Source organism: Lemur catta, chromosome 7 (assembly GCF_020740605.2).
Source record: "Lemur catta isolate mLemCat1 chromosome 7, mLemCat1.pri, whole genome shotgun sequence".
NCBI classification, from domain to species: domain Eukaryota; kingdom Metazoa; phylum Chordata; class Mammalia; order Primates; family Lemuridae; genus Lemur; species Lemur catta.
In genome coordinates this window covers 95,071,583-95,085,838 of record NC_059134.1, presented here as the reverse complement: position 1 = coordinate 95,085,838, position 14,256 = coordinate 95,071,583, and positions in this window count along the sequence as shown.

Below are 14,256 nucleotides of genomic sequence, written 5' to 3'. Positions count from 1 at the left end.
TATAAGACACCCAAACCCTCAACCTTCACTCTATCCATATGGCAGACTTACATCAGGACTTCAAAAGGAACAGAAGACAAAAATCAGTGTGACCCCATACAAAGCTATGGTAAGAAGAAACCAGAAAATGAGAACAGTAACAACTCAACTCCTGATTCTTTCTTCCAAAACCAAGAAGCAAAGAAAACTGTTACAAAAATGTATCGGTTGGGTTTTCAAAGAAATAGTTTCTGACAGAGGTTTGTATGCAGGATTTATTGGTGTGTGTCCTAGGGAATAACACCTATAACAATGCAATGGAAATTGAATTGGACAGAGAGAGAAACTAACATGAATGCAGTTGCATCAAAGGCCCATATCATAGGCAATTTTGAGATAGGGATAGCCTCAAAGATGTCCAAATCAAGGTAAATAGGCTGGACCTTTGTACCCTTAATTCAATCACTAATCAGGCGCAGGCAAAGATGATCCATGATGTAGATGCCTGTCAGATATGCATAAATTTAGTCTCATAATAAGGAAACTGTCAAATTCAGATTGACAGATACTCCACAAAGCAAACAGAAGCTGCTCCTCAAAATGTTATTGTAATGAAAAGGCAAAGAAGTACTAAAGAACTGTTCCAGGTCAAAATAAACTAAAGAGACATAGCAATAAATTCATGATCCCAGATTTTACCCTGGACCTCCCCCAAAAAATAATTCTGTAGAAAACTTAATGGAATAGTTGGTGCTATTTGAATATGGGCATATATTGGGTAATAATATTGTATAAATGTTACTTAATTTGATAATTCTTTGTGTTTGTGCAAGAAAATGTTTTTGTTCTTATAGAATATACATATTGAAATATTTAGGAGTAAAGAGTCACATTATCTCATTTCCAGAATGTCTAGAACAATCTTAAAAAGAGCTTCCTTGTTTCCTTTCTACTGATACTACTGCAAACCATAGTAATTAAGAGCTAAAGCTCAGAACTCATGTGAAACAATACACAAGAGGGAAAACGAAGCATTAAGGTACTACTCAACTCAATGAACAGAACAGCATCACACATATCAATTCTATCAATCAACGTGAACAGTCTGAATACCCCACTCAAAAGACATAGGCTGGCTAAATGAATGAAAAAATATAAACTAAGTATCTGCTATCTCCAGGAAACACATCTAACCCACAGGATTCATACACACTGAAGGTGAAGGGATGGGGAAAAAATATTCCTCCCAAATGGAAACCAAAAGAAAGCATGTTCAGTCATTCTCATATCAGATAAAATTAACTTTAAATCAACAATGGCAAAAAAAAGACAAATATAACCTTTATATAATGGTAAAGGGAGCAATTCAACAAGAAGACATAACAATCCCAAAAATATATGCACCTAACACAGGAACCCCCAGTTTAATAAAGCAAATTCTTCGAGATCTAAGCGAAGAAATCAACAGTACCATCTTAATTGTCAGGGACTTCAATACTGCACTGACAGAAGTGGACAGATCATCAAAGCAGAAAATGAATAAAGAAACACCGGACTTAATTGGAACTCTAGAACACATGGGCCTAACAGACATTTTCAGAACATTCTACAGAAGAACTACTGAATATACCTTCTTCTCAGCAGCACATAGGACATTCTCCATGATGGATCATATATTAGGCCACCAAACAGGCCTCAACAAATTAAAAAAAATAGAAATCATACCATGTATCCTCTCAGACCACAGTGGAATAAAACTAGAAATCAATTCTAAAAGAAACTCAATTCTACATAAAGTCATGGAAATTAAACAAGCTGCTATTTAATGGGTCAATCAAATGCTATTGGGTCAATAATAAAATTAAGGTGGAAATCAAAAGATTCCTCAAACTGAACAAGAAAGGGGACACAAGCTATCACAATCTATGGGTTTCAGCGAAAGCAGACCTAAGGGGAAAATTCATAGCCTTAAATGCTGGCAACAAAAAGACGGAATGATCACAAATTAACAATATAATGACACATCTCAAGGAACTAGAAAAGGAAGAGGAAACCAAACCCAAAGCAGACAGAAGAAAAGAAATAACAAAGGTCAGAACAGAACTAAATGAAATGGAAAACAAAACAAAAAAATTCAAAAGAATCCATGAAACAAAAGCTAGTTCTTTGAAAAGGTAAACAAAATTGATAGACCTCTTTCTAGATTATCAGAAATAGAAGAGATAAGACCCAAATAAACTGCCTGTAGTCCCTAGCTACTCGGGAGGCTGAGGCAGAAGGATCGCTTGAGCCCAGGAGTTTGAGGTTGCTATGAGCTAGGCTGATGCCATGGCACACTCATTCTAGCCTGGGCAACAGAGTGAGACTCTGTCTCAAAAAAAAAAAAAACAAAAAGACCCAAATAAACTCAATTAGAAATGAAAAAGGAGATATTACCACTGATACCACAGAAACACAAACTATCATATGTAAATACTATGAAAATGTCTATGCACATAAACTAGAAAACATAGAGAAAATGGACAAATTCCAGAAAACACATAACCTCCCAAAACTCAATCAGAAAGAAATAGAATCCCTAAACAAACGAATAATGAGACACGAGATTGAAGCAGTAATTAAAAAAAAAAAAATCTTTCCACAGATCCTTTGTGTCAAGTTAGTTTTTAAATGCTTTCAAGCTCATGCATGTTGCATTTTGCCAGTTCTTATGGTTGCTCTTATATGGAGATTTGGGGTAAAAGAAGCCACTTTTGCTAGCTCTCTATTTAACTTTTTAGTTTGGCAATAGATATTGGTTATAAAGAACTACTGCAACATATTTTGAGGCATCCTTCATATAGGTTAATATTTTCAATGTATTTTTTATTGGAGTAAGTAAATAAATTCAGATTCTGGGCTGTTGTAGGCATCATCTAATCTAGCAAACGATTTACCTCATTCAGATAAACAGAAAGTAGTAGTTCTTTGAATTCAGATGAAAGGGACATAGAGAATTATGGCTTATGCATATATTAGTTTCTCATCTTGGAGTCATAATTTAATCCACAGTAATTTTGATCACATCAGATAGTTCTTCATAATTAAATATGTCTGTGCATATTTTATCACTTACCAATAAGAGAGGCACAGTGCTTAGATGTGCTCTTTCACTCTTAGAAATAATACATAGGACATTTGGGGTTGCTGGGTTCAATCGATTTATTGAATAAATTGAAAACTGCCAAATTTTAGCGGAGCCTATTACATGATAAAGATTTTGGCTGGTTCAGGTAGGTATTTATGTGACTCTTTAATCTAAGGCCCTTACGACATAGAAGATCCAATATTTAACTAAACATATGATGAGATAAAGATGTTCAGTGGAGCCAAGTTAAGGAAACAACAGTGGAAGCCCTTAGATGCTATTTCTGTCTTGGAAAAGAACAATTTTTTTCTTGTAGAAACAGTCATTGAATTGATATTGGACTAAAATAAAGAGATTGAATTAATGGACTAAAGATTATTATGGTTATATCTGACACAGATGCAGGCCTTTGTCAATACCCTCTACTCTACCCTAAAACTGCAGAGCTATGATTGCTATCTCTCAGAGAATAAGACTGTCAACTTTCAGCTCTAGGGCTCTCTGTCTTTGAGCTTCATGGCTTCAGGGGCAGAGACTTTCTAACAGCCAGAGTAAAACCCTCCTTTGCTGGGAACATGGTTGGGTAAGGGAACCTGGAGCTGCATCCTTCTTCATTCTGGTTTAAATATGATTTGCCTTACCTAAATATTTCATAATGTGAAACTCATAATTTATTATTGAATTTACTAGAGGATTTTTCTTTTCACATTACAGGCTTTTCACATTCCTTGGCATTCAGCTACTTTTTCTTGGCAAGACTCAAGTCTTTTTCCTCTAGGGATTGTGTTCTAGGGAAGAAAACTGTTCAGAGAGATTACTTCATCTGAATTTTTTCCAAATATTCTAATTAACTAATCTATAATGACCTTACACTCTCTTTCATTTAAAATAATGATGATTTAGGAGGAGAGAAGATGGCGGAGTGGAGGTGACCTCCTGGATTTGTGCTCCCGGAGAGGAAGGCGTGGATCTCCACCTGCCACAACACTGGAGGATTGCTCCTCCACAGGAAGGGTGAGGTGAACCCACGGAGAATCACCGTCGGACACAGGGAACAGTAAAAAACAGAGGCGAGTGGGAAATCAGACCGAGATAATTTGGAGAGTGCGGGACGGAAAACAGACAGCGGAGTGCGGGACGGCCGTGCCTGCCTCACCGGCGAGTGGGGCGGGTGCAGCCCCACAGCAAAGCGGCTTGATCTCCCCACTGACCCCCACATCCACTCGGTCAAGGATCTGACTGAAATCGGAGCAGAATCACCGCGGGAGACCTGGAGCTCCGAGGACAGAAAGAGACAGAAACCACACATCCAGAGGAAGAACCAAAAGTCAGGGGGGGAAGAAGAAGGAAGAGGAAGAGAGAGGAAGGGAAGAAAGAGGAAGGAGGGAGAAGAAAAAAAAAGAAAGAGAAGAAGGAAGGGAAAGAAAAAGAGAGAGAGAAGAGGCTTTCTGCTTGCAAATAGTGTGAATCCTGCCTACTAACTGAAAGTCCACAACACAGTGATTTAACTTGCCAAACTGGTCTTAGGTCAAGCCAACCCTCTGGGGGTGGACCCATCAGAAGCAGTCCCCCAACTGAGATAGAAAAAAGAAACTCTAAACAGCACACAACAGTCTCCCCCTATAGATAAAGGAAGCAACATTCCTAGACTGTTCCACAGCCTAAGAACAGAGTACAAGACGTGCTGTTAACTAGACTAAAGCTGTGAGAAAAGATCTAACGATAGAGCCAGATGGGAAGGGCTCAGCGGAAAAATATGGGGAGCACAAAAAACCAAACGGAAACCTCGCCCCCAAAGAGAAATACCAACTCTCCTCCAATTGGCACAAGCCAGTTTCAGAATACCAACATGTTACCAGAAGAATTTCAGTCTTGGGTTATAAATAAGCTGAATGATATACAAGAAAAAATTGATATCCACCGCAAAGAAACCGCAAAAAAATTCCAGGATCTGGAAGAAAAATTCACTAAAGAAATAGACGTATTGAAAAAAAACCAAAATGAACTCCTAGAAATGAGGGATTTATTCAGGGAGCTACAAAACACAGTGGAAAGTCTCAAGAACAGGGTAGATCAAATAGAAGACAGAATCTCAGAAATCGAAGATAACTCTTTCCAATTAAATAAGACAGTCACAGAGATAGAGCAAAGAAATAAGAAAAAAGATCAGAGTCTTCAAGAAATGTGGGATTATGTGAAGAAACCTAATGTGAGAGTTATAGGCATCCCTGAAGGTGAAGAAGATAATAAGCAAGGGCTGGATAAACTATTTGAAGACATAATAGAAGAAAATTTCCCAGGCCTTGCTAAAACTTTAGATATACAGGTTCAAGAAGCTCAAAGAACCCCTGGTAGATTCATAGCAAATAGGAAAACACCACGCCACGTAGTCGTCAGACTGACCAAAATATCCACTAAAGAGACACTTCTTCGAGCTGTAAGGAGAAAGAAACAAGTAACATACAAAGGGAGACCCATTAGAATTACGCCAGATTTCTCAAATGAAACTTTACAAGCAAGAAGAAGTTGGGGCCCCATTCTCACTCTTCTGAAACAGAATAATGCCCAGCCTAGAATCTTGTACCCAGCTAAGCTAAGCTTTCTATATGAAGGAGAAATTAAGACATTCTCAGATAAACAAGGACTGAGGGAATTCACCAAGACAAGACCACCCCTCCAAGAAGTACTCAAAAGAGAGTTACACACGGATCATCACAACAAAGGCCCACGAATGTAAAGCCACCCAAGAACTAAAGATCAAATTCTAGCCACCACAATGGCTCAAGAGAGAAAACATAGAAAAGAAGTTCTACCCAATAAGATAAACAGAAATCTGTCCCAATTATCAGTTCTCTCACTAAATGTCAATGGCCTGAATTCCCCACTCAAGAGACATAGACTGGGCCAATGGATAAAAAAACACAAACCAAGTATCTGCTGCCTTCAGGAAACACACTTAACCGGCAAAGATGCATTTAGACTGAAAATAAAAGGATGGAACTTGATATTTCAAGCAAATGGTAGCCAAAAGAAAGCTGGTGTGGCAGTTTTAATTTCCAATAACTTAGTCTTTAAACCAACAAAAGTAATAAAAGACAAAGACGGTTACTACATACTGGTGAAAGGCACAATTCAACAAGAAGACATAACCATACTTAATATATATACACCCAATCTAGGTGCACCCAGATTCATAAAGCAGATCCTACTCGATCTAAACCAAATGATAGACAACAACACTTTAATAGTTGGAGACTTTAACACCCCACTGACAGCACAGGACAGATCCTCCAAGCAGAAAATAAGCAAAGACATAGTAGACTTAAACAGAAGGCTAGAACAAATGGGCCTGACTGACATCTACAGGACATTCTACCCTAAATCCACTGAATATACATTCTTCTCATCGGCTCACGGAACATTCTCTAAGATTGACCATATCCTAGGCCATAAAGCAAGTCTTAAAAAAATTAAAAAAATAGAAATCATACCCTGCATCTTCTCAGACCACAATGGAATAAAAGTAATAATGAACCCTAACAGGAACTCTCATTCCTACTCAAGGTCATGGAAGCTAAACAACCTTCTTCTGAATAACAATTTTGTAAAAGAAGAAATTAAGTCAGAAATCAAAACATTCTTTGAATTAAACGACAAAGGTGACACAACTTATCAAAATCTATGGGATGCAGCTAAAGCAGTCCTGAGAGGAAAATTCATTTCCATAAATGCTTATTTCAAAAAGACAGACAACTTACAAATAGACAACTTAATGAATAGACTCAAAGAGCTGGAGAAAGAAGAACAGACTGACCCCAAACCCAGCAGAAGGCGAGAAATTGTTAAGATCAAATCAGAATTAAATGAAAAAGACAACAAAAATACTATAAGGGAAATTAATAAAACAAAAAGTTGGTTCTTTGAAAAGATAAATAAAATAGACACACCACTGGCTAGACTAACCAAGAGCAGAAAAGAAAAATCTTTAATAACTTCCATCAGGAACATGAAAGGAGAAATCACAACCGAAGCCACAGAGATACATGACATTATCTATGAATATTACAAAAATCTTTATGCACACAAATTGGAAAATGAGGAGGAAATGGACAAATTTTTAGAAACACACAGCCTTCCCAAGCTCAATCAGGAAGAAATAGAATTCCTGAATAGACCAATATCAAGAACTGAAATTGAAACAGCAATAAAAAACCTTCCCAAAAAGAAAAGCCCTGGTCCAGATGGGTTCACACCTGAATTTTACCATACATACAAAGATGAACTGGTGCCCATCCTACATAAACTATTCTTCAATATTGAGAAGGATGGAATTCTCCCCAACACATTCTACCAAGCCAATATAACATTGATACCAAAACCAGGAAAGGATGCAACAAAAAAAGAAAACTACAGACCAATTTCTCTCATGAACGTAGATGCAAAAATTCTCAATAAAATCCTAGCAAATCGTATCCAAGTGCTGATTAAAAAAATAATTCATCACGACCAAGTAGGCTTCATCCCAGAGATGCAGGGGTGGTTCAACATACGAAAATCTATAAATGTAATTAACCACATAAATAGAAGCAAAAATAAAGACCATATGATCCTCTCAATAGATGCAGAAAAAGCATTTGACAAAATTCAACACCCTTTTATGATAAAAACACTTAACAACATAGGCATAAATGGGACCTACCTAAAAATAATACAAGCCATATATGACAAACCCACAGCCAACATCATACTGAATGGGGAAAAATTGAAAGCATTCCCACTCAGAACTGGAACCAGACAAGGCTGCCCACTGTCCCCATTACTTTTCAACATTGTATTGGAAGTCCTTGCGAGAGCTATCAGACAAGAGAGCAGAATCAAAGGTGTCCAAATAGGGACAGAAGAGATCAAACTCTCACTCTTCGCTGATGATATGATGTTGTATCTGGAAAACCCCAAGGACTCAACCAAGAGACTCCTGGAATTAATTAACGAATTCAGTAATGTCTCAGGTTACAAAGTCAATACACACAAATCAGAGGCATTCATATATGCCAATACCATTCAATTGGAGAACCAAATTAAGGACTCAATACCTTTCAAAATAGCAACAAAGAAAATAAAATATCTAGGAATATATTTAACTAAAGAGGTAAAGGACCTCTATAAAGAGAACTATGAAACGCTAAGGAAGGAAATTGCAGAACACGTAAATAAGTGGAAATCCATACCATGCTCATGGATTGGAAGAATTAACATCGTTAAAATGTCTATACTACCCAAAGTAATCTATAGATTCAATGCAATTCCTATTAAATTACCAACATCATTTTTCACAGACTTAGAAAAAATAATTATACACTTTGTATGGAAACAGAGAAGACCCCGTATAGCAAAAGCAATCTTAAGCAATAAAAACAAAATGGGAGGTATTGATTTGCCAGACTTCAAACTATACTACAAAGCTGTGGTGCTTAAAACTGCTTGGTACTGGCACAAGGGCAGGGACACAGACCAGTGGAACAGAACAGAAAACCCAAATATAAAACCATCCTCATATAATCATCTAATCTTTGACAAAATAGACAAAAAAATACTCTGGGGACAAGAGTCCCTATTCAATAAATGGTGCTGGGAAAACTGGATAGCCACATGTAGAAGACTGAAACAGGACCCACAGATTTCACCTCTCACAAAAATCAAATCACGGTGGATAACAGATTTAAACCTTAAATGGGAAACGATTAGAATTCTAGAAGAAAATGTAGGAAAGACTCTCACAGACGTTGGTCTAGGCAAAGAATTTATGAAGAAAACCCCTAAGGCAATTGCAGCAACAACAAAAATAAACGAATGGGACCTGATTAAATTAAAAAGCTTCTGCACAGCCAAAGAAACAGTCACGAAAATAAACAGACAGCCTACAGAATGGGAAAAAATTTTTGCATACTACACATCAGATAAAAGACTGATAACAAGAATCTATTTAGAACTCAGGAAAATCAGCAAGAAAAAATCAAACAATCCTATCAAAAAATGGGCAAAGGACATGAATAGAAATTTTTCAAAAGAAGACATAAGAATGGCCAAAAAACGTATCAAAAAATGCTCAACATCCCTAATCATCAGGGAAATGCAAATCAAAACCACAATGAGATACCACTTAACTCCGGTGAGAATGGCCTTTATCAAAAAATCCCAAAACAACACGTGTTGGCGTGGATGCGGAGAGACAGGAACACTCATACACTGCTGGTGGGAATGCAAACTAGTGCAACCCCTATGGAAAGCAATATGGAGATACCTTAAACAGATTCAAGTAGACCTACCATTTGATCCAGCAATTCCATTATTGGGCATATACCCAGAAGAACAAAAGTCATTTTTTAACAAAGACACCTGTACCCGAATGTTTATAGCAGCACAATTCACAATCGCAAAGATGTGGAAACAACCCAAGTGCCCATTGATCCACGAATGGATTAGTAAACTGTGGTATATGTATACCATGGAGTACTACTCAGCTATAAGAAATAACGATGATACGACATCTCTTTGGTTCTCCTGGAGAGAGCTGGAACCCATTATACTAAGTGAAGTATCCAAAGAATGGAAAAACAAGCATCACATGTACTCACCAGAAAACTGGTTTCCCTGATCATCACCTAAATGTACATCAGGGAAGGATACCAATTGGATATCAGACTGGGATGGGGGGGTGGGGGGAGGGGATGGGTGTATGCCTACATGACGAGAGCATTGCGCACCCTCTGGGGAATGGTCATGCCTGAGGGTGCAGACCCGGGGAGGTGGGGGGGGGAGGGGATCGAGGTATGAATACATGGCGAGTGCCAGGCGCACTGTCTGGAGAGTGGGAGCGGACGCGCTTGGGACTCTGACTCGGGGGGATGGGCGGGACAGGGACAATGTATATGATCTGAACTTATGTACCCCCATGATGAGCTGAAATAAAAAAAAATATATTATAAAAAAAAAAAAAAAAAAAAAAAAAAAAAAAAAAAAAAAAAAAAAAAATAATGATGATTTAAAAAGGCATAAACTGTGTCTGCACATATAAATGGAAGAATTATTTTCCTGATAAAATAACCCAAGAGATTTCAGAAAACTCAATTTTCTGCCCAAGCTGGAGTATGTGTTCAGTTGGTATCTAGTCCTCTAGCTGTGATGTTTTCTTGTTATATCCATCATTGCTTGGAGAACTTTGTGAAAGGCCTTGATTTCTTTGGATGAGATTGGGGAGATATAGGGAGATGCTTTTAATTAGCAAAGCATGGGTCAGAGGGGTATGCTATTTGAATGACTGAAAACCTGAAGAGTTCTTCTCCCTGTGAGAAAGCTCTGTCATTGGCTTTTCCATGAAGTTAAATCCCAACATTTGCATTGCTGGGTACAGAGCTTAATAGCTGTGTAAGATATGAAAGTTACCATAAGTCCTCAATCATAGTAAAGTAATTTTTGGTTGCTTCATCATAACTGACTGAAAAGAGATGAATTCAAGTAACTAAGTTTCAGGTTGTTAAATTTTTTATTTATTTCTGCCACCAAATAAGGGGCTTGGCCATATTATTTTCCACTAATTAGGTCAATTTTTACATAGTCATGCAAACATAGCGTTTTTGTTTTTCTAGGAAGAAATTTTTCCAGCAGGTGAGAATATTCAACTACCTTTGTAGAGTAAATATTGACATTATGTTTAAGTGTCTTGTGTTTATATTTTCGGCATGTGCCTTGGTAGCTTCTACACCCCTCTGAAGGACTGAGATAATGGGAAGCCTGTGTGGAAATATGGAAACTGTTCCCACGTGGATCTATTAATATTTCTAGATTCACTGATCATCCACATATTATCATGTGTTCTATGATCACACATAGATGCATGAGGTATCTACAGTTACCTTCACTGAGAGAAGCATTGATTTTTCTGGACCAAGGACAAGACCCAAGATGTGAGTTCTTGAAACAACTGACAAGGAATACTCATTGGAAATCCCTGTGATATGTTGAAATACAGCTACTGTCTTGAATATCATATGTTTTCTTTAGACAAATCTGAATTGGAAAAATTAAGCTAGCAAAATACAGAAATTAATCAGAATATGCAAAGTATATTTGGTTATAGTATACAGCTTGATATTTTCCATATCAAATAGAAAATTTTGCCAAATAACAAGAGAAATATATTACATTTACATGCATAACAAATAAACCAATGGACTTATAATCTCAGTCTTTGGGATATTATATTTTACATGGTATGTTAATAAACCTTTAGAATTACTATTAGATATTTGAATTAGGGATTTAAAATTGTATATCATACCAAGCCTGTTCGAGTGTAAAGTACCAAATTCATATTATGTTCTGGAAGCATAGTATGTGCTTTGATGTATAAATCTAAAAATTATCCTATCAAACATCGTAGGGACAGTATCCCAACAAAAATGACACTTGGACATTACCTTGTCTACTGTCATTTAGAATGATTTTTGAGACTATAATTATAAAATATTACAGAGGTTATTTTTGTTATTATGGTAATATATCTTTCAAAAATGTCATGTTGTAAAGAAACTATGTTAAATTATTTTTCTTCTAGAAAGTGTTAAAGTAGTGTTTTAAGTTGAAAGCCTAATAATACTATTTTAAAATGTTAAATATTTGATGACTTAAACTATGAAGGATAGTTTATATACCATAACTTACAAGTAAATAGTTAAATTGCCCAATAGAAGATTTATCCTGGTGAAATCTGTCGTTGATGATTAAAGAGAGAAAAGGCCCTCATCTCACAGAAAGTAAGGTGTGGGTAATAAAAGAGAATAGGGTATAGACTACTTTTTTACATTCTTCAACAGTTGTGCCTTTATTGGTCTGTAGCTTCAACAGTGACAGAACTCCTGAATTATGTGAATGAGACGTGTAGTTCATCACAGCTGCCTTCTAGAAAGAGCTCAAATTCTCCCTGCACATGACCTCCTCCACTGCCAAATCTATGTAAATGTAATCATCTTGTCTACGATTGGAGGTTTATTAATTTTCCTCAGCAGTGAATAACCGGAAAGTCTAGGTTTGTATCTACACTTATTCCGTTCTTCTCTATTTTTTAAGTTTGTCCATCAGATCTAGAAACTTTAAAAAATCAATATTGTTTTCCTTTCTGCATTTTTAAAAGTTTTCTTGACTAGGATCTGGTCTCTGTTTATTTGTTACGGCTGCCCCAAGAAGCTTCCTTGCATATCCCCAGAGACCCTTAGGAGGTTGGGCTCCCAGTACTTCCTCACTGAAAGAAATCTTCCTGAAGAATATGTTTTAAAGAATACTACCCTCACTTAATTCTCTTATTACTTGTGGATATTCATTTATTAAGCATAATTTCTATTTCCCAAATGGATCCTTCTTTTCTTTCATTTCCTATGTGTTGTTCTCCCTCTGCTGATGGTTCCAACATTTCCCTTATTATTCTGCGTGCTTCTCATCAAAGTCCATCGCAGCACAGGTAAAATTACTACTCACATATGATTAGTTAGGTAAAATATGCATTTTTATTGTATGCCCAGAAATAAGTTAATGAGTTACGGGTGTACTATTCATTTTATCCTGGACTATGTTTAAAATTCTTTTCTTTGCTTTGTTGTGATACAACAACAAGCCTAAGAGGTAAGCACTATAGGTGTCTCCATTCTAAAAATGATGAAACTGAGGCACAGAAAGGTTTATTAAGTAGCTCAAAGTCACATAGTAAGTGGTGAAGCTGGGGTTGCAGCAGAGGCAGTGTGGCTCCAGAGTCCACATTATTCACTAATGTGCTGTGCTCTCTCTCCAAGGATGCCTTGGCTCTTAAATAGGTACGCCCCGATGAGAAACTTAGAGTCATAATTTGCTCACTGTAATGATCAAACCTCATTTGCCACTGGCTTGCATTTTTCAAATAACAGTGATAATCTGAGATATTGATATATAAGTAAAAAACATCAAAAATGAAAAAAATGAGAGCAGAGTAGAATAAAGTAGGGCTGCAGTAATAGTATCATAGATAGTTCGACTGGAAAGGACTCTGAGATTGTCCAGTTCAATCCCATTATTTTCTAGTGAGCAAATTGAGATAGACTTGTAATTACACTTAGAAAATGATTCAAACCCAGGTCTTCTTACATCGAGCTTGGAATTTTCCCTCGTATATGCCTCTTTTTGGAATCTGAACACTGAAGTTCTATTTTTGAGCGCTCTCAGTAGGTAAACAGTATTATAAATAAACCCGTGTCCCACTGATCTTTACCTCTCTTTTCAGTGTCCATTTTCTCCCTCTTCACTGACTAGCTCACCCCGAGAGTTTTGAAAAATAATACTAGCTGCAAAAGTGGTACTTGGTGATAGTCCACTTCCAAATCAATTGCCAAAACTCAGGACAGTGTATAAGTGTGTTAAGAATTGTAGTATAGGTAAAGATGAAATGAAAAAATTACAGCTTCTTAAAAAGCAGATAGAGTCAGACCAAAAGATAATGCTAAATAATTTTGTAGTTATTTAATACAGTTCAAAGTCCAGTCCGTTGGTATTTAACCAGAGATTCATGAAGACAGAATATCCTTTCAGACATGAGGTATTGAAGGTATGACAGTGGATTACCATAGTATTGAGGGAGATATTTCAGAAGAGGTTATGTTTTGTGCTACACAGTTCATATTGTAAAGATACCACAAATGCTCCAAATTCAAAGGGCTGACTCTATTCTAATTTATTTATTTAGAGTTTATTGTCACCAGCAGAGAGTAAGTTTCTTGAGAGCAGGAACACTGTCCCTGTTGTTCATAGCTAATACCTGTGGCAACAAGTAACATATTTTAAATAAAGAGTTATTAAGCATATGAAAGTTTGTTGGGCACTTAACTATTTTTCTCTAGAGAACATTCACAATGACTTAGAGACAGAGACTTTTACCTGTAGTCCCCAAAGAAAATCATCTGAGGAGAAATGGAGTTATTAAAGGAGGGCCCGTGTGATCTTTAGAAGAGGAACTCAATAGATACTTACTAAATGTATATTGTGTGTAAACCACTGTTGAAGGTATGATGAAGAAGATGTGCTCCATGACATTGTGGGTGTGTTCATTGTCCTGTTCACAATTTCATTAC